Below are 20,988 nucleotides of genomic sequence, written 5' to 3'. Positions count from 1 at the left end.
GGGCGAAAACCAGAGCGAGAAAGCAGGCACCGAGCAGAATTCTACTTCCTCCATCTGGGCCCTGACATGGGCTCAGGGCTCCTGTTCCAGCTCCAGACACACCATAGGCTTCAGTTTACTTTGGCTCCAAGTTGACGCTTCTGGCTTTACCCCTGTTACACGATGATTTGGACATTTTGGATTTCTGATTCCCATTTTTATCGCCCTTCTTCTTCAATAAAGATGACGGGGCTGCTCCAATTTCAATACGATTAAGACAAAGAAACCAGGGCCACAGGTGGCATCCTGGTTAAGGCACTGGACTCCCACATGGCCAACTGTGGTTTAAGTCCTAGACCTGACAACTTAAAACTCATGCTGGGTGCATGTGCATGTGTGCCCAAAATCCCAGGAGAATGGATGAGAAGGGGTTGCATTGTGGCCAATCCTCTGGGGAGGGGGGTGATTTGATTTCTCACTTTCCCTCTCTGCCTCTCTCCAGCAAGCACATGCGCTCTACGGCAAAAACTTCAAAAGAAAAAAAAAAAAAAAGACAAAGAAACTGCTGCAACCCTTTGGATCAGCTGCCTCTCACCCTCACCTGCATCCCTCCTGCCTATGGCAGCCATGTCCATCGCCTGCCTAATACTTACTTACCCTTATTCCTTCTCCCTGACTTGCGCAATCCTGATCCTTTGATCTCTTGGAGGCCCTTGCCGAGCCCTGAGGGCAGAATCATAAACTTGTCATGGTAATCTCTTCTTTTGGCCAGTGATTAATATAAGAGTGAGCATGTGACCTATTTATGGCTAATAAAATATAAAAAGTGTTCTGGAGATGGTTTTTGTTCATTCTAACATTTCTTTTTTTTTTTTATTTTTGGAGAGGTTTTCACTATAGGGCGCGTGCACTCTCCAGAAAGACAGAGACAGAGAGACAGAAAGCGAGAAATCACCCCCAGGAGGGATGGCCATACCACAATCCCTTCTCCTCCATTCCCTCGGGATCTTGGGTATGCACGCACAGGCGCCCGGCGTGAGTTTAAGCCACCGGGTCCAGGACACAAACCGCGGTCAACTACATGGGAGCCCAGCAACATACCCTAACTGCTGGTCCCTCTGTTCTAACGTTTCTAAAAGTCACCAGGAAAAGCCCAAATTATCTGTCTTGAATGCAGAGGAGATACGTGGAGCTGTAACAGCCATGCTGAAATCAAGAGGCAAAAGCTGAGGATCTACGAGTGCAATGACAGTGAAAGAGAAAGATGGGGCAGCAAAATTCTACCGTACTACGTTGGTATAAAGTGGACTGGAGAGGAGCGATACTGAATGACAATAGGAAATGGGGGATACTGAGGTACCTAGTCTAGATGCCTCACCTAGATGACATTATCCGAGTTCCTAACAGCATCCTTGGGCTTCTTCTCTAGCCCTTGCCTGTCCATCCCCATGGCTCTGGTAAGGTTTATTTAGCTATTATCAATACATCTATATGATTTATAAGACAAGGGCCAGCAGGCAGTGGAGAGGTTAAGGTGGTGATTCCCACATGGTGGACTGCAGTTTGAGTGCCAGTCTCGACAAACTTGAAAATCATGCTGGGTGCTTGTACATGTGTGCCCAAAATCCTGAGAGGAGAACAGAGAGGAAGGGACTGCAGTATGGCCATCCCCCCACTGCCCCCTGGGGAATGATTTCTCACTTTCACACTCTCTGTCTCTCTCCAGCAAGTGCACTCATTCTATAGGGAAAAAAAAAACAAAACTAAAAACAAAACTACATAATAGTCACACATCCATATCGACGGGCACACACTGAATAAAGATGTATTTATGACATTAAAGCACGCGTGCACAGGAGCACAGTAAATCTGCAGCAGGATGAGAGGCTGCAGTCCCAAAGCCCTGAAAAGGCATGGTCCTTTATGGGACCAGCAGTTGGCATAATGGCTATGTTGCTGGACTCCCACATAGTCGACCGCAGTCCGGGTCCCGGACCCCGCAGCTTAAACTCACACCTGGCGTGTGTGTGCGTGCCCAAGATCCCAAGAGAATGAAGGAGAAGGGATTGCGGCACAGCCATCCCCCCTGGGGGTGATTTCTCACTTCCTATCTCTCTGTCTCTCTCTGCCTTTCTGGTGAATGCACGCGCCCTATAGCATAAAACCTATCCAAAAAAAAAAGCCACAGTCCTTTAGAAAAGATCTCTTTTTGGCCATAGCCTCTCCATTCTGTCGGTTATGTTTCTGAGCTTCGCAGGCATTCGAGTTTGCAACTCTGGTGTTTAAAAACTGCTTCTAAATTAATCACACTTCTACTTAGCAACCTCAAATGATTCTCCATTTCTCAGCAAGATTTTCAAATTGAATGGCCTGGAAGATGTGGTGGGTTTTTTTTTTTCCCCCTTCTTTTTGGCCTCATCTCTATAACTTTCATGTGGCATATTCTATACTCAAGATAAAAGTAACCATGACCACCATTCCTATTCCCATCTCCCCTTACATATTCCACCTGGGTAAAGTTTTTTTGGGAGAGGTTTTTGCTATAGGGTGCGTGCACTCACCAGACAGACAGAGACAGACAGAGAGACAGAAAGTGAGAAATCATCCCCCAGGGGGGATGGCCACGCCACAATCCCTTCTCCTCCATTCTCCTCTTGGGATCTTGGGCACGCACGCACATGCACCTGGCGTGAGTTTTAAGCCACCGGGTCCAGGACTTGAGCCGCGGTCAAGTACATGGGAGTCCAGCGACATAGCCATTACACTAACTGCTGGTCCCCACCTAGCTAAAGTTTTACTTAAGCTTTTCTAGCTCGTATAGAGTGACCCCCCTGCTCTGTGAATGCAGTCATCCTTCCTTGTCCCAGTGACATTCCTTTATCCATCCTTCACCCAGGAGCCCTGTCTCCTCTTCCGGATTCCTCTACCACTTGAGACCGCACTTCTCTGGCTGTATGGATTGCTGTCTATTTTGTACTTAGCTATGGTGGTCATTTCTTATCTCTGTTAAACTATTAGAAAGACATGTCTAGGACTCGAAAAGGTCATGATAGGTAATCTAAGGAACTGTATTAGAGACAGCCTTCCATCGACTGTTATGTGTCCTGCGTTTCCGTTTCATCATAATTAAAACGAAAGCAACATCTGCTTCATGAGATTCTTGTAAGAACTTGATGTTCCCTGTCATCTGTAGAGCCCTGCGCACGCGGGAAGCAGCATTTCGGCCTGGGGGCTGGTACACTTTAGTCACCTCTGTAAGTCTAACAAAATACTCAGCGCACAGTGAGTGAGATCTCAATACAGGTTTTTGAAATAAATGGACATGCTAACTGTGATACTAAGTTGAATCATTTAAAGCCATTTACGGGCATTTTCATGAATAATCTTAGCATCCTAGTTACAATTTTTTTTAATCATAGGTAAGCAATACAAGAATTTTTTCAAGTTTGTTTATATATTTCTTCCATGAATGAGACACCCAGAGAGAGGGACTGCATGTGCAAGAAGGTTCCAGCACCATGATTCACTCCCAGCTTAAGCCAGCCCTGGAACACAGGTACACACATACCCAGCATGCTCTGGGCGGTCTCCAGACGTGAACCCAGAACCATTTCAGAGCTTCGTGTTTTACTGCTGCACCACATCTGACCTCAAGGGAAAATAAATTCATGGATACAATTATATGACTCACCTTGAGTTTTAACACAAGCAATGGCTTATTTTACTACTAACATGGCTCTTTTGGTATGCCTTGAGTAAAAGTCTCTGACTTCAGGGCTATCCTTCACAAAAGTAAAAGCCAAATTGTCAAAAGTGAAAGAACGAAAGGACCTGCACCTGGCATAGCCAAACTAAGCCCAGTTTCTACTTAAAGGCCAAAAAAAAGTTGTTTAACACAAAATGATTGCGTGAGTAGAAGTGCTGATTTCACAGTAAAATAAACTGACTGCTCATATGCTTTTACTCACTTAAAAATGTCAGGCAGCCTGAAGAGGGAAATGAGTTCACAGGTTTGTTCTAGAGAATCAACTGTTGCTTTCCTGAAGACATTTCTAGCCCACTAGACCATGGGAACACTCTGAGACAGTGTTCAAAGCCAGAGAAGGGCCAGTGGAAGGCGTAGTGATTACATCAGTGGACTCCCACATGGCCAACTGTGTTTCGAGCCCCGGACCTGGTGGCTTGAATATCACACCAGACATGTGTGTGCAAGTGCCCAAGATCCCAGGAGGAGAACGGAGGAGAAGGGATTGCAGCATAGCCATCCCCCCACGGGGTGATTTCTCACTTTCTCTCTCACTGTCTCTGTCTCTCTCTCTGGTGAGCAAATGCACCCTAAGGTAAAAAAAAAAAAAACTCTTAACATAAAAAAAAAGTCAGAGAAAAAAAGTTGCTGCTCTCCTAATAACCACTTGTGACAGTATTTTTTTTTTTAGAGATTTATTTCCTAGAATGCCATCATATAAGAATTCACCAAATTAAATAATGATTTTTTAAAAATACACTTTTGGGGTCAGTAGGTGGCATAGTGGTTAAAGCACTGGACTCTCATATAGCCAACTATGGTTCAAGTCCTGGACTGGCAGCTTGAAAAATCACACCAAGCGCTTGGTTGTGTGTACCCAAAATCCCAGAAAGAGAATGGAGGAGAAGGGATTGCAGCATGGCCATCTGCCCTGGGGGATGATTTCTCACTTTCCCTTTCACTATTTTTCTCTCTCTCTTTGCCAATGTGCTCATAGGCAAAAACCTTTAAAAAAAAATCTTTCTAAATTAGACATTGAAATTGGGTATGAAAACACTAAGTATAGATAAGATTAAAGCAGTAAATATAATTAAGAACTTTAATACTTATATAGGGGGCCAGCAGGTGGTGTGGTGATTAAAGATGCTGAACTCCCACATGGCTGAATGGTTTGAGTCTTGAACCTGGGAGCTTGCCTTCTCATTTCTCTCTCTCTGTCTCTCTGTCTTTCTCTGGTCAAAGTAAAACAAATAATAATACTAATAAATAAAGTCAAATAAAGTAATTTTAAAACAAAATTTAAACTGAGTAAAAACACAGAACTATGGGCCAAGTGTGATTACAATGATCAAAAATGCATGGGTATATGAAGAAAGGCATATAGAACAAACAGATTATGGAATTAAGAATAAGTGTTTCTTTTCCTTTTGAAATGTTCTCCCATGTTATTACCTTTATAATAATTAAAACTCAAAGACAAAAAGGAAATCTGGAATTTTTTTCTTGCTAAAACTAAAGAGAACAAAAATATGGAAGCATTCAAATTAGTACAGTCTGTTGTCAATTCTGAATACAAATAATATTATTTGTGGGACCATTAGGAAAATGTTCTTTCTCCTGCTAACATTATAAACAGTTCTTACAGTTTGTTTTCACTGTTTTTCTCTAAATTGTCACTAAAATTTAAATTTAAGAAGTGTGAAAATAACTGACAAATCATGTTCTGAATTTTTAAATTTGGAACAGAAGAATGCTTTAGCGTCGAGTTTAGAAACAATCAAGAATTCTTTGAGTCTTAAGTATAATGTCAAGAAGGCATGAGATAATTCATCTTTTTTTCTTTTAAAATTAGTGCTTATGTATTTAAGAAAAATATTACAGTGGCTGGCCCATCTACAGGCTTTAGCCACATGAAAGGCCCGAGTTCAACTCCTGACCAACCCTAAAAAGCCTGTAGTCCCAGCTCCTTGGGAAACTGAAGCAGAAGGGATGAGCTTGTCTTTAAAATATATATATGGGGGCCAGCAGGTGGTGTGGTGGTGAAGGCGCCAGACTCCCACATGGCTGAACCTGGCAGCTTGCTTTCTTACTTTCTTTCTTCCCTCTCTCTGGACAAATTAAAAATAAACAAACAAATTAATGAATTAATTAATTCTTAAAATAAATACTTAATTAACCTTCTCAAAGCAGCATTTTCTTTCTATAAGTATAAGAGAAACATGTGCACTAATTACTTTATCATGATTGATTTTTAGGCACCAGTCACTAAATATCTTTCTTCTCATTTGCTTATATGTCTCTGCTCCCTCACTAGCCTCAAGAAATCAGGAGACTAAGAATACTTGGTCACTGGACCACACGTTAATCCCCTGTAATATTTCCAGGTGTCACTTACAGTCTAATGTTTGGGTTATATCTTTAATAGCTTAACAAAAGAAATGGCCAAAGTGTTCATAGATACATTTTTTAAAATCTGAAAGCCACCAAAAGACTGTCCTAGCCTATAAATTACACATTCCTGTAGCACGAACAGTGGTATTCTTTGTCAATTTATATATCTGGCTCTGCCCTTTGGCTGTCAAGTTGATTATTTTCTACATGAAATGAAATATTTATAAATATCTGCTAATACTTCAGGAGGAATTTGCCTTAAATATTAAGATGGAGTGAGAGTTCTTCAATACTACTAAACAGTGGGCCTCAATGAGTATTGATATGTTGAATCATAATTCACTTTCATATCTTTTTCTTAAAAATCTTTCTTTTTAGAAAGAGAGATTTTAGAAAGAGAGGCAGCAGGTGGCGTGGTGGTTATGGTGCTGGCCTCCCATATGGTCAACTGCAGTTGGAGTACCAGACTCAGTGGCTTGGAAATCATGCCAGTTACGTATGTGCGCATACCCAAAATCCCAAGAAGAAAATGGAGAAGGGATTGCAGTGAGGCCATTATCCTATGGCAGAGGTGTATGTGTGTGTGTGGAGGGGATTTCTTGCTTTCCCTCTCTCATATATCTTATAGCAAAAACCTAATAAAACAAAACAAAACAAAACAAAAAACACAAATTTTTCTTTTTTTTTTTTAAGCCAGAGTACATATACACTCATGAGAGACAGAGAGAGACAGAGAGAGAGAGAGAGAGAAAGCATGGCCATGCCACAATCCCTTCTCCTCCAACTCTCCTTACCATCAGGATTTGGGGCACCACTCACACGTACCCAGTGTGTTTTTCAAGCTCCACAGCCCAGTATTCGAACTGTGCTCAGCCGTGTGGGAACCAGCTTCCAATGCACAGTGCTTAGTCACTGCACTACAGGGCTGGCCCCTCTTGAAATCTTTACCTTCACCAGATTATATGCACTTGAAAGTGCACCCAAACTTCAGCCCCATGAGTTGTCATCCTGTCTGAAGCTCTAACCTTGTCAGTGAGCCTGTGGGAGAACCCTGGAATTACTACATAATAGCAAAAGGTCCATACGGGCAGAAGCTTCAGCAATTCCTTCACTGTTGTATCTTCGATTCACAATGTACCACCTGGTATACAGTTGGCATTCAATAAATGTTAAAATATCCACATATTTGTTGACTTTGTAGGACTGAATCACAGAAAGATTCAATTTAGTAGAGAAATAACTATACATAGGAATGTTACCAATTTTACAGGAAACAATAAAAAAATTATTTTTCATAATAACTTTCTGAAGTTGAATCTCTTAACTCTCTAAAGCTCTTTTGGAGAGCCAGGTGGAGCATGATTTTAATCAGTGTAAGACAGCGCACTTTGCTGACATGTAGGAGTTGTTTCAAAGCACACCTCTCTTAGGTAGGAGGATCCATTCAATAAATTGTCACTTAATGTACACCTAATGACAACCTATTAACCCATGAGAGGAGATGTCTCTCCAAGAGGTGAAAGACAGTGCTCTTTGCCTTGGAAGAAATCAACTTGGTGTATCTGAGCCTTTTAATAGTCCTTCCTATTTATAATTAGGAGACCTCTCAGGACTCACGCTACCATTAGAGTCTATAAATCTAAATGCACCTATGCCTTTCTTTTTAGTCATTGTACTTGTTCTTTGTAACTCCCATTTTGAACATTCTTAAGACATCTGAACAGAGTCCTGAAAATTTCAAATGGCTCTAGGAAATAGCATCACTTTGCATTAGAGATCCTGTGCCCCTTGACGTTGGCGGTCCTCAGATGTCACTAACTCATCTCTCCTTTCCCTTATTTTCTAGGATTGATCTGGTCATTTAAGGAAAAAGAGCAGACGTCTCTTTGTTGGAGTTTTAAAAAAGAATTAATAAAAGTGTATTCATTTCTTTCTTCCATGAGCAAGAAAGACAGAGAGAGAGCAACCCCAACAGGGGTCAACGCCACAGTTCACCCTTGGGCCCACAGCCAGCCCTTAATCATGGGCAAGCATATGCTCAGCGTACTCTGAGGGATCTGTGGACTTGAACTGGGAACCTTCCTATGTGGTCAGCCTCACAGAGCATAGTGATTTACCCCTGTGCCACTGCCTGGCCCTGGAGTAAAATCTAAATGAAATACAGGAGGAAATCTAGCGTGACAGTGGGTGAGGAATAACTCTCTTCCTGGAGACCCTTCACACTTGTGCACCACGTCTCCCAGGTGGGCTCATCCATCCTTACTAACCACTGCCTCTCACCTCCTGCAGGACCTCTCAGACTCCCAGGACACCACAGCCTTATCCCTAAAACAGACCCCAGCCCCCCTCTCAACAGCAAACCTCTGTTCATGTTGCCACCCCAGACGATAGGGCCAGGTCCCTCCTGTCTGTAACTTCACACATCTTCCCCATCCTTGGGGTATATCCCATCTACCTCCAGTCTCTCATGATGCAGGAGCTTTCTCTGCTGCTCCACCCGCAATGATCTCTCCTTCCCCTGACCCATGTAAAACCTTCCCAGTGGATTCCCGTGTCCCACCTGGGCAGGGAGGGAGCCTTCTCTAGCTGCAGCAAGAACGCTGCTTTTCTCGTTAGTTTTCTATATTAGACTCCAGTTAAATTTTCATTTGAAAGAAAGATTCTGGTGCTAAAAAAAGTAATAATAAAAATAAAAACAAAATCTAGAAACCATCAGTCTGTAGTGCTATTTTAGTAAACAATTAGTTACTAGATGGTTTCATATTTAGTCCTTTTTTTTTTTTTGAGAGGTTTTCGCCATAGGGCGTGTGTGCTCACCAGACAGACAGAGAGAGACATAGAGACAGAAAGCGAGAAATCACCCCCCAGGGGGGATGGCCATGCCACAATCCCTTCTCCTCCATTCTCCTCTCGGGATCTTGGGCACACACGCACACACGCCCGGTGTGGGTTTTAAGCCACTGGGTCCAGGATGCGAACCGCGGTGGACTACATGGGAGTCCAGTGACATAGCCATTACGCTAACTGCTGGTTCCCCATATTTAGTCCTTCTTATAAATGAAGTAAGGAGGCTCTTTGAGTGCAGAATGTGTCAAACTTCTAGTAGGTATCCCCTAGGAAAGTACATGGCAAGTGTTCTAGAAGACACAGCTGAATATATCAATCTTATATAAAAATCAGAATACATATTATAGAAACCTCTTCTAAAAATAAACCTATATGGTGCCAGGAATTTTCATTATCTCTGTACCTTGATTTGGGTGATTATTACATGGGCGTGTGTGTGTGTGTGTATGTGTGTGTGAAAATCATTGAGCACTTACAATTAAAAAGTAAGAAAATATATTTACTCAATTAATGGAGCCCATATTATATTCTGAGTTGGGAGGGGGCCTTATTTCCTTTATTCAGTCATCTTTGGTCCTAATCTATAAGCTCTGGATTTACATCTGTGAGGTTCAATGGCTCTTATCTTCACAGAGCTGACAGGCAAAGAGGACAGACTTAAATAAGCAGGCGTAGTCGAGAACGACAAACACATTCCAAATCTGTACACTGATACAACTATCGAAGTTCACAACTGGGAGATATTTCCACGCTGGCTTTTCACAATGGAGGGTGGAGGAGCCCAGATTCACGAGCAGGCAGGCACTTCTGTGGCTGGTTTCCTGACCTTCTGCTAAGGGTCTTCATCCCATCATGGCACAAACCCAGCCCCTCCTCAGAAGGGCGAGTAAGAACACAACCCCCTAGGATCACTGTCCCCTCACGCCTGGCTCACATGGTCAGAGCTGGGCCAGTACATTGGTCTCCTTTGTCCTCAAGGGTCACTTACTCCTGAATACACAAGGATGATCTTGGGAAGGAAGCAGACTGTGAACTGCTTTAATTAAATACCTGCTCTGGGCCAGGGACCATGCTAGGAAACGTGTAAACTCCTTTATCCTCACCCTTGTTAGAGTGTCGTTCTTGTTACACACATGACAGTGACCAGTACAGAGGATAAACAACCAGAAGTGATGGGGCTGAGACTGAACCTTAAGACGTAGGAGAAGACCTGATCCACGGGTCCCTCCCTGTAGGAATTTTCAACAGACCACGTCCACCCTTTAGAACCTCCATGAAAATGGAAGGCCATCCCCGGTCCAGCTTCTCAGCTCATGAAAGCAAGAAGCTCAGCGTTGCCCTCTCTCTTTCCCCACAAACAAAATAAGCTACAGAAACCAGCTGGCCATCCCAAGGGTCGGACTCTCATATTCCAAGTCTTGAGATATAAATATTCAACCCAAAGGAAGTAGTTCTGTGAGTGTAATTCTGAAATTCCAAACACTCTCCTATAGCCTAGAAAAATAACTTTATTTCATACCTGAGAAGATATTCTTGAGATGCTATTCTAAGAGTGAACTGAACACATATCCTGAATTTACTGTCATTAGAAAACGGCCAATGGGGCCAGCAATTAGCATAACGGCTATGTTGCTGAACTCCCATGTAGTCAACCACGGTTCGAGTCCTAGACCTGATGACTTAAAACTCATGCTGGGCGCGTGTACGTGCGTGCCCAAGATCCCGAGAGGAGAATGGAGAAGGGATTGCAGCGTGGCCATCCCCCCAGGGGGTGATTTCTCACTTTCTGTCTCTCTGTCTCTCTCTCTGTCTTTCTGGCGAGCGCACACGCCCTATAGCAAAAACCTCTCCAAAAAAAAAAAAAGAAAGAAAGAAAAGAAAACGGCCAGTTGGTGGCCTGGTGGTTACAGCTGCTGGATCCCATATAGCAATTATGTGGCTCAAGTCTTGGCCCCTATGGCTTGAGAAAAGCGCCAGGTGTATGGGCATGCATGCCAAAATCCTGAGAGGAGGGAGAGGTGGAAGAGAAGGGATTGTGATGCAGCCATCGGGGGATTCTCTCTCTTTCTCCCTGGCAAGCACATCCACTCTATAGCAAATTGAAAGGGAAAAATAAAGAAAATGATTTAGTAATTTATTGCTGTTTTTGTTTTTTTTGGTTTTTTATTTGTTTGTTTGTTTGTTTTGGTTATTTTGGGGGGATGTTTAATTGCTTTTCTATCAATCACTATATTTTCCATGCTCCCACACAGGTTTCAGCCTGAAACAGCATTTCAAGAAAGCAAAACTGACATTCTAGACATACATATTTGGCCAGAGCATGAAGAATCCATTTTAATTTCCTAACCAATATAAACTTATCCCTAAGTTCATACATAATTTAGCCTTAAATGATTGCAACAGAAAAGGACACATCCCCTGGCTGGGCATGGTGGCACATGCCTATAATTCTAGCTACTCAGGGCCTGCGGCAGGAAGATTGCAAGTTCGAGGCCAGCCTGGGAAATCTAGCAAGACCCTAGCTTTAAACACAAAATGAAACAACAACAGAAAAATTGGTACTTTCCTAGAATGAGGGGAAAAGATTTACTTCCCCTCCCCAATCTCCAAAACATTTAAATTGAGAAACAGCAAAGAGGTCAAATATGACTGATGGCAGGATGTGGGAAGCCAAAATAGGAAACTCTTATCCAGTCTCTAAGATAAGCTGTAGACAAGTGCTCTTGAACCATCCACAGAGTCTAGGAAGCAACAGACTGTGACAGTTACGGCCTCCAGCCGTGGGCCTGGGCTCCAGCTCAGCTTTGTGGCTAACGTGTGAAGTGATCCTGGCCAAGTCTTTCCAACGCCCCACACTCTGGCCTTGACCTCTAAATGGGCTCACACCAAACAACACTGGCCTACTTATCTGACAGGGTGGCTACGAAGGGCAAATAACATAGCAAATTATGAAACACACAAGTGCAAGTGACACACACACACACACACACACACACACACCCACTATCTCACTGCCCAGGGTCATTCCCATTTGTGGGAACACGGCATTGCACTAGGGGAAGGAACAGATGCCAAGTCAGAATGTACAACCGTGCCCGGGTACTTACTGAGGGAAGCACATTTCAGCCTGTGTATGAATTGGGGAGCGCTTTTCCTGGCTCCAATCTTCAACTCCCCTTCCAGTCTTTCAAACCTGCTGCTCAGCTAGCGGAGTGATAAATTACGTTTTGGCTTTTTTTTTTTTTTTTTTTTTTTTTTGTGTGGTTTTTTCCATTGGGCGCATTCCGCTATTTTTTGAGAGGTTTTTGCCATAGGGCGCATGCGCTCATCAGAAAAACAGAGACAGACAGAAAGACAGAAAGCGACAAATCACCCCTCGGGTATGGCCACACCACAATCCCTTCTCCTCCATTTTCCTCTGGGGATCTTGGGCACGCACACACACACGCACCGGACTTGAGTTTAAAGCACTGGGTCCAGGACTCGAACTGTGGTTCACCACCTGGGAGTCCAGCGACATAGCCATTATGCCAACTGCTGGTCCCTGTTTTGACTTTTTGTTGACTAACGATGTGGGGTCTTGGAAAGAGCAAATGCAGGAATCCAACAACCCCCCAAGTCTATTCATTTCAATTGTTCTTATAAAAACAGAAATAAATTGGAGAGTGTCATGGCGGAATGTGTGCATCCCCTCCCTGTCCCTTAGAATTCTTACGCTGAAACTCTGATCCCCTGTGTGATGGTGTTTGGAGGAGGGCCTTTGGGAATTCGTTAGGTTTAGATGAGGTCATGAGGGCAGAGTCCCCGTGATAGAATTCGTGTCTTTATAGGAAGAGGAAGAGAGACCCAAAGCCACCTTCCTAATGCAGATCTGGGTCAGAAAAATGGCTTCCTAATTTTTCTGCCTCTTTCTTTTGTAATCCACCTGTGAAAAGCAATCAGAATATACTTCCTTGAATGATCTACCTTCTCATGTTACTCCCATATTGAAGAGTCTACAGCGGCTGCCAAGCGTCTGTCCCTTCCATGTTTAAGCCCAAGGCCTCTGACCACCACTCTCCTCTCATCCCACCTTCTTAGCCCTCCACAGTCCCACCTGGCCAGACTCACTGGTAGAGACACCAACTCCAGGCCTCACTCGGGAGCTGTCCTGCCTTGATGTCACCAAGCAGGCTGTGCTCCCTGTCTGGCATGCTCCCAGAATCCTCTTCTACAAAGGCAGTCCGTAAAAGTAAAGGAGGAGGGTGAGGAAAGCGAAGAAATGAAGGAAGCCGGAAAATGTATCGACCACCCTCTCTAAGCCTTTGCCTACTCCCTAACACTCTAAAACCAGGGCAGAGAATTCCAGGAATGGAAAAGAACAGATGAGGGCAAAGGATGAGGGGCCCAAAATAGCTCCTCCAAAGGACACGATTTCAGCATTTATTCCTGTGTTTATTTCTTGGGCCCTTGCTGTTAATTATAGCTCTTCTTCTTACACTTTTTTAACCCATGTACTCTTGTTGTGACAGGACTGCGTGGGGCTGGGGAGAGACCTCAAAGAGCGAGGCAGACACTACTGGGGTCCAGGTTTAGGCATCTGTTCCTTAGAAAATGTCTACTAGGAAGGAAACCTAAGACACTGGGAACAAATCACATGTTAAATCTAAAATAATAGCTTTTTAATTTTACGTGCCAGAGGCCAGCCAGATTTTAACCCAGGTCAATGGCTTATGGTCCCAGTATATATTTAACTGCTTCCTGGCCCAATGTACTCAGGGAACATTTGTATCAGGAATCAGCAGCCTCTCAGATACAAAGCAGAGGCATACCGCAGTCTCAGAAAGGTTTCAAAACAAGAAAGAAGTTGGGCCGGCCAGCGGTGCAGTGGGAAGGCAAGGCTCTGTGGGACTGACCCATGTGAAAAGGTTCTAAGTTCAAGTCCAGAGACCTCCCTGAGTATGGGGGCACATGCATGACCATAATCCAGAGCTGGCAGAGGTTGGGGGTAGATCACAGCATCAAGATGCTCTTGGGGATGCTCTCTCTGGCTCTCTCTCTCTCTCTCTTTCTCTCTCTCTCTCTCTTTACTTTGCTCCTGGAAGAAAGAAACTTTCAAAAACGGGGAGAGGAGCAATAGGTGGTGTGGTGGTTAAGGCACTAGATTCCCACATGGTTGGCCATGGTTGGAGACTCAGACCTGGAATCTTGAAAATTGTGCCCCAAATCCCAAGAGGAGAATGGAGAAGAAGGGGCTGTGGCATGGCCATCCCCCCAGAAGGTGACTGATAGCTCACTTTCCTCTCAGTCTCCCTCTGGCAAGCACTTATAGTCTATGGCAAAACCTTAAAAAAAAAAAAAAAATGGAAAGAGGTGGTCAGAGAAGTTGAAATAAAATACAAATGCCTTTATTCCTTAATTTGAACTTTAGCTAAACCTATCTCTCTGTCCCCCCCCCCGAAAGTATGGCCAAACACTAACGTAAGAGTCAATGAACTAAACCCACAGACCATATCCAGCTCACCACTCTATGGCCCAGGAGCTGAGAATTCCTGTCAATTTTTAAATAACTTTTTTAAAAATCTAAGCCATATACAAGACTCAAATATCGGTATCCTTAGTTTTCCTGGAGCATACCTGAGTGCATTCACCTCTACGTCAGTTACGGCCGCTTTCCTGCCATGGCAGCAGAGTCAAGCAGAGACAGACACCACATGGTCCCTGGGCTGGAAATATTTCCTGTCTGGCCCTTTATAGACAAGGTCAGCTATTCCGATGGAAAGTTCCATTCCTATGAAGGTACATAAATGTTTCCATACATACATGTGACTAAGTCTAAAAAGTGAATGGAGGGACCAGCAGTTAGCGTAATGGCTATGTTGCTGGACTCCCATGTAGTCGACCGCGGTTCGAGTCTGGGACCCGGTAGCTTAAACTCATGCTGGGCATGTGTGCATGTGTGCCCAAGATCCCAAGAGGAGAATGGAGGAGAAGGGATTGTGGGAGCCAGCAGATGTGTCTCTCTGTCTCTCTCTTTCTGGTGAGCACATGCACTGTATAGCAAAAACCTCTCCCAAAAAAAAAAAAAAAAGAAGAGAAAAAAAAGTGAATGGAAATATATAATTGCATAAATACGAAAATGGGGGCCAGGCAGTGGCACTGCAATAAGACACAATGCTCTGCAAAACAATCCCACGTGGGAGACTTCCTAGTTCAAGTCCAGAGACCTCCCTAAGTATGCTGGACACATGTTTGCCCCTGATCCAGAGCTGGCTGAAAGCTAGGGTGGGTCATGACATGGAAACCCTGTTTAGAGACTATCTCTGTCTCCATCTCTCCTCTCTCTTACTTATGAATTTATTTGAGAATAAAAAAATTTTGAAAGCCACACATAGATTTTTTGATAAAAGGCATTTTCCATAAACTTTCTGAAAAGTGTATTTGTATTGGGACACTATGTGCAATTTTATCTAAAAAAGAGTTTTCTTCTTAAAAAAAGACATTTGAAATTTACTGCAACCTATTTTAGAGAAAGACTGCAACCTCAAGCAAGTTTCCAAAGCCATAAATGGAAAGAGCCATGATGCCTCTAAAGCCACACAAAACAGGACTGAAAATCAATCAGCATGCAACAGAATGTACGACAAGACTCTATGCTTTAAGACTGTAATTTCTGGGAGCCAGCAGATGGCGTGGTAGTTAAGGTGCTGGACTTCCATGGCCGACAGCAGCTCAAGCCCTGGACATGGCAGCTTGGAAATCACACTGGAGGGACCAGCAGTTAGCATAATGGCTATGTAACTGAACTCCCATGTAATCGACCGCGGTTCAAGTCCCAAACCCGGTGGCTTAAACTCACGCTGGACGCGTGTGCATGCGTGCCCAAGATCCCCAGAGGAGAATGGAGGAGAAGGGATTGCAGCGTGGCCATCCCTCCTGAGGGGTGATTTTTCGCTTTCTGTCTCTCTGTCTTTCTGGTGAGCACACACGCCCTGTAGCAAAAACCTGTCCAAAAAAAAGAAAAAAGGAAAAGAAAAGAAAATCACACTGGAAACATGTGTATGCATGCTCAAAATCCCAGGAGGAAAACAGGGGAGAAAGGATTGCAGCACGGCCATCCTGCATGGGGGATGACTTCTCACTTGTCCTCTCTCTGCTTCTCTGGCCAGCACACATGCCATATGGCAAAAACCTTAAAAAAAAAAAAAAGTGATTTTGGGGGGCCAACAGGTTAAGGCCCTGGACTCCCATGTGGTTGACCACGGTTCAAATCCTGGACCCAGCATCTTGAAACTCAAGCCAGGTGCGTGTGTATGTGTGCCCAACATCCCAAGGGGAGAATGGAGAAGAAGGGATTATGGTGTGGTCATCCCTCCTGGGGGTGATTTCTCTCTCTCTGTCTCTCCAGAAAGCACATCCACCCTACAGAAAAAATCTCTCTCAAAAAAAAAAAAAAATGTGATTTTTGTCCTAAAGCACTTTCTTCCACCTCAGCTTAACCTCATTTGCACATAACGCTGTTGTATGCTTTATTAAATATATAAAATTACAAAGCAATTTGAGTCACATTCCTGTATTCATGCCACACACTCATCTTCCTGGTGGCAGCCAACTCAAAAACTTTAAAGAAACTACAAACAGGGTTGCAGAGTACCAATAATTTATTTTTATAACTAATGAGTCATTAACAGGTACTTCAGGAGGTAATTAAAGAGAAACTGATAGGACTTGACTGGAAGGCTTGGAGTTTTCATGTTTGCTTTTTTAGTAAAGCAATAGTCTTCTACGCTCCACTCAAAACATCTGAAAAATAAGTTCAGTCATGTTGTATGGAACCAGTAAAGTGATACAGGCTAGGCGCCATGGACAAAAGCAGTTCTCATACCTTCCTACAAAGACTGAACTTTGTAGAATGCCCGGGGCAGCCCATAATGAGCGGGCTTCTTAAATACTCAAATGAATAAAGGCAGTAAGAACTACTAGGGAAATGGGGAATTACCTGTGTGTTATATTTTAATGAATATATGTTGTAATAGGCATGAAAGGATCAAGTGGCTTCATTATCCATCTGACTTTTCGTACAGGGATTATATGAGGAAATTAATTACATAAGCCACACACAGGAAGACCACAGCTCCTGCGGAAAGCTACACTAGTGTTCCTAATGCCAGTCCATTTTCCTCCATCTAAATGACTCTTTAAAGCTGTATGACTCCATGGGAAAAGAAAATTCCTGCTCCAAGTATAGTACACAGCTATTCCATCCCAATGTCTTAATTAATGCAAGGTCAATTTTGTATTTGTTTTCATTGTTTATCCAATAATAAAGTCTTAAAATAGAGTCGTTCTCTGTATTCATCTGGGATATGTTTTGGAATGTCTTAATTAGATGTCTGTTTTTCCTGTTCCTACTTTCTAAACTACTTACCTATTCTAAAAAATTGTTCTAAATGTTCAGAAATAGTGAGTGAGACAACTTCTAAACGACCCTCACTTAAAATATATATATATATATATATCAGCAGCCTGGGCCCAGGGACTTGGGCAGTAACCAGCATGCTACAGGGGGTCCCGATTAGTTAATAATGTTATGTTGAAATTTCTCTCCCACAGGTCTACACTACAGTATACAACATCTCCAAGAAAATACTAACCATATTCTTAAGCAGTTTTTGCAGTCAGATAAAAATAATCAGGACCAAATCTCACAGCAACAAAAAGGAGCTGTGGCAAGTTTGAAATATCCATATTAAGTAAGCCCACAGTATTAAGAATTTCCATCGAATCTACTGCTTGTGTTCTAATCGATAGTAAAGAGATTTTTAAGCAGCCAAGAGGAAAACAATTGTATGTGGTCTAAAAAACAGCAAATAGCTATCTCTACACACATGCACACAACACGCACATAAAACTTCTCATTATTGTGAATGCAGGAGGAGAGCATGCCCTTGTGTGGGAGGTAAATAATACCGGACTCATTCTGCCTGTCTTTGCTCGCCCCCTGGTGGAGAGACTAGACCTGAGCAAGCTACCTAATAATGGAGTCAACAGTGCAGAGAATTAATTCAGTTAATAAGAATCGGCTGTAAAAGTGCAAGGACAAAAGAAACAAAACAGGGACCAGCAGTTAGTAATGGCTATGCCACTGAATTCCCATGTAGTTGACTGCGGTTCGAGTCCTGGACCTCTCTTTCTCCTTGATTTTTTTCTTCACACTCTCCTCCTTTTCCCACCCTCTTCCCACACTGTCTCCAGTATCCATAACCATTTTCCATGCTTCTATATCCTCTCATGTTTCAGTTTCCGCCACAGAGTGCGGATAGTCGTTAGATATTACGTGCAGACATACAATATCTCGCTTACAGAGCCTGGCTTGCTTCACTCAGCAGTAATCTGCGTATGTGTCCACTTTCTATCAAAAGCCAGGGTCTTCCTGCTTTCACGGCTGAGTAGCATTCCATAGAGTATATGTGCCACACTTTGTCAATCCACTCAAAGAAAAGAAAAACAAAGCTGCGTATATTCTTAATTTTTGGCATCCCCCTTTCCCATAATTTCTCCCTCCACCAGACAATTCACACACATGCATGTGCACGCATGTGCACACACACACACACACACACACACACACATCTCATGAAAAAGAAGGGAATCTGTGAATACTGTGTCTTCTTGTGCCACAAGCCTCTTTTGTGTTACTCGAGGGTTTCTTTTTATTTATTCCATGAGCAAGAGAGACAGAGAGACAGACAGAGAGAGAGAGAGAGACAAAGAGAGCACCCCCCCACCAGGGTCTTGTGGTGGTCTCCCTAGCCTGCAGTCAGCCCCAGATAATGGATAAATGTGTCCACAGTGTACTCAAGGAGGTCTCTGGACTTGAACCAGGAACCTTCTCAGGGGGGCAGCCTCACAGAGCTTCACACTTTAGCGCTCTGCCACCATTGGGCTCCACAAGGCAGTATTTTACAAAATGAAATAATGAACAAAACAATGTTCACCACAACTAGCAAGGAGTCAATACCAATAGTATTTTGGTACTCTGGAAATTTTATTATTTCATTTTTCACACTTAACGCTTACTTAGATACTTCGCTCTTATAATCTGTGTAATGTATAGGTGTCATTTCATCATATGGAATTCGTAAGAACCAAAACAGCCCATCGTATTTCAAATGATTTCCTTTAGAGTAGTTGTTAATATAAATTATTAGACTGCCCTATAATAAAAAGAGCTTGAAATACAAAGTCAAAAGGCCACATTTCAGGCCAGCTCCTGGCGTGGTGGTGAAGGTAGCTGGATACCACCTGGCAAACTACGCGGTTCAAATCCCAGACCTGGTGGCTTGAGAAACACACCAGGTGCATGTGCACCCATGCTCTCTCTCAATAGCAAAAGAAGTGAGAAATGGAGGAGAAGGGATTGCAGCATGGCCATTTCCACAAGGGGGAGGGGTGCTTTCTCACTCTCCCTGTCTCTGTCTCTGTCCTGTGAGAGTACACATCCTTTAGCAAAATTTTTTAAACAGGGGAAAAGTAAAGGGCCTCAGCACTTGCTCTAACCTCTATTACTAAATTACTCTGTAGCCTTGTACTGTAAGCTGGTGCCCACTGAAGTAACTCTCTCCATTGCAAATTAGGGACTTGAATGGGGAACAACCTCTAGGGTTGCCTGCCTGCTAATCAAGGTTATTCTGCAAGGAGTAGAGCAGCCACATCTTTTGTTTCCCTAGTTCACAGTGCCCTCAAGTGGTTCCTAGGAAAAATTAAGTTTTAGGTGTTTCTATTTTTAATCTTGCATACAGTTGTCTAAGAAAACATTCAAGCCAGTGGTACTCAAACTTTTTAGATGATTAATTTTACATGTCAACTAACCTAGGCCATAGAACCAGTTACCTGGTGAAACGCGTCTAGAGAAAGCAGAAAGGCCCCTCCCCCGGGATGGCGGGCGACTCAGGCCGTCCTCAAGACAGCGCTAGGCCGGGCCGTCAAATTCGCCAGTGGCTGTTGCACAGAACTGTTCCAATCCTGTAGGTGCCCCAGGCGGTCTCGGAGCTGCAACCACGAGTGGAAGAAACTGATTACGCTTCAGCACTGGCCCGCAACGGAGTGCGAGGAAGTTCAAAATGACTGCAGAGACCCTCCGGATTCCTGGACAATCCATGGATCATAGCACTTCTACTTTGACGAGATCAAGGACCTTCTGCCGGAAGTGAAGGCGCAGTAGCCCGTCCTCGTCCCCTCCGCTCCTAACCGCAGCCGCTTCTGGAGCACGAGTGGGAGAAGCAGGGCACCTGCGCCGCCCAGGTGGACGCGCGCAACTCCCAGCACAAGTGCTTCAGCAAGAGTCTGGCCCTAGACAAGCAGCTGGACCTCAACGGTAAGCTCCTTAAGTCTGGATGCAAACCATCTATCAACTACGACCATATTCTAGATTTTAAAGACGCCCTTACCAGAGTGTATGGAGTGATAGGAAAATCCAGTGTCTTCCGCCAGAGCATCGGCCAGCTAGAGCTGTGCCTCACCAAGGAGGACCAGTGCCTGAGCACCCGGGCAGGGGGTCTGGCTGGCGGATGTGGCAGCCCAGGGCCGGGAGCTGGTCTGTGAAGACAGCCCAGTGTTTTACCACCGCCCAAGAGGGCCTGACACTGACAAAAGCAAGATAAACCCATACTGCTTTGTGAAAAAAAACACCCCAAAGTAAAAATCACACATTCGTTAAAAAAAAAAAAAAAAAAAGAAAGAAAGAAAGAAAGAAAAAGAAAAAGAAACAGCAATCTAGCTGTCACTGTGATGGTGCTGTTTAGACGGTATTAGAAGGTGTAGTCAGCAGTCTGAGTAAAGCAGATTACCCTCCCTAATGTGGTGGGCCTCGTCCAATCAGTAGAAGGCCTTAAGAGAAAATGACTGAGTTCCTCCAAAGAGGGATTGTACTAGCAGACGACCCCCAGGCCCAACCTGCAATAGCAGCTCTTCCTTGGGTCTCCAGCCTAGCCTGCTGTGTGTGTGCATGTGCATGTATGTGCATGCATACTCACGTACGTGTGTGT

The 20,988-nt window shown here is 43.8% G+C and overlaps 1 pseudogene; it reads left to right on the top strand.

Moving 5' to 3' along the window:
• Window positions 1-1,361: 1,361 nt before the first annotated feature.
• Window positions 1,362-20,642, top strand: LOC102491806 (ribonuclease T2 pseudogene; annotated as a pseudogene).
• Window positions 20,643-20,988: the final 346 nt, after the last annotated feature.

Source organism: Tupaia chinensis, unplaced genomic scaffold (genome assembly GCF_000334495.1).
Source record: "Tupaia chinensis unplaced genomic scaffold, TupChi_1.0 Scaffold000685_1, whole genome shotgun sequence".
NCBI classification, from domain to species: Eukaryota; Metazoa; Chordata; class Mammalia; order Scandentia; family Tupaiidae; genus Tupaia; species Tupaia belangeri.
This window is presented reverse-complemented; position numbering and strand designations above follow the sequence as displayed.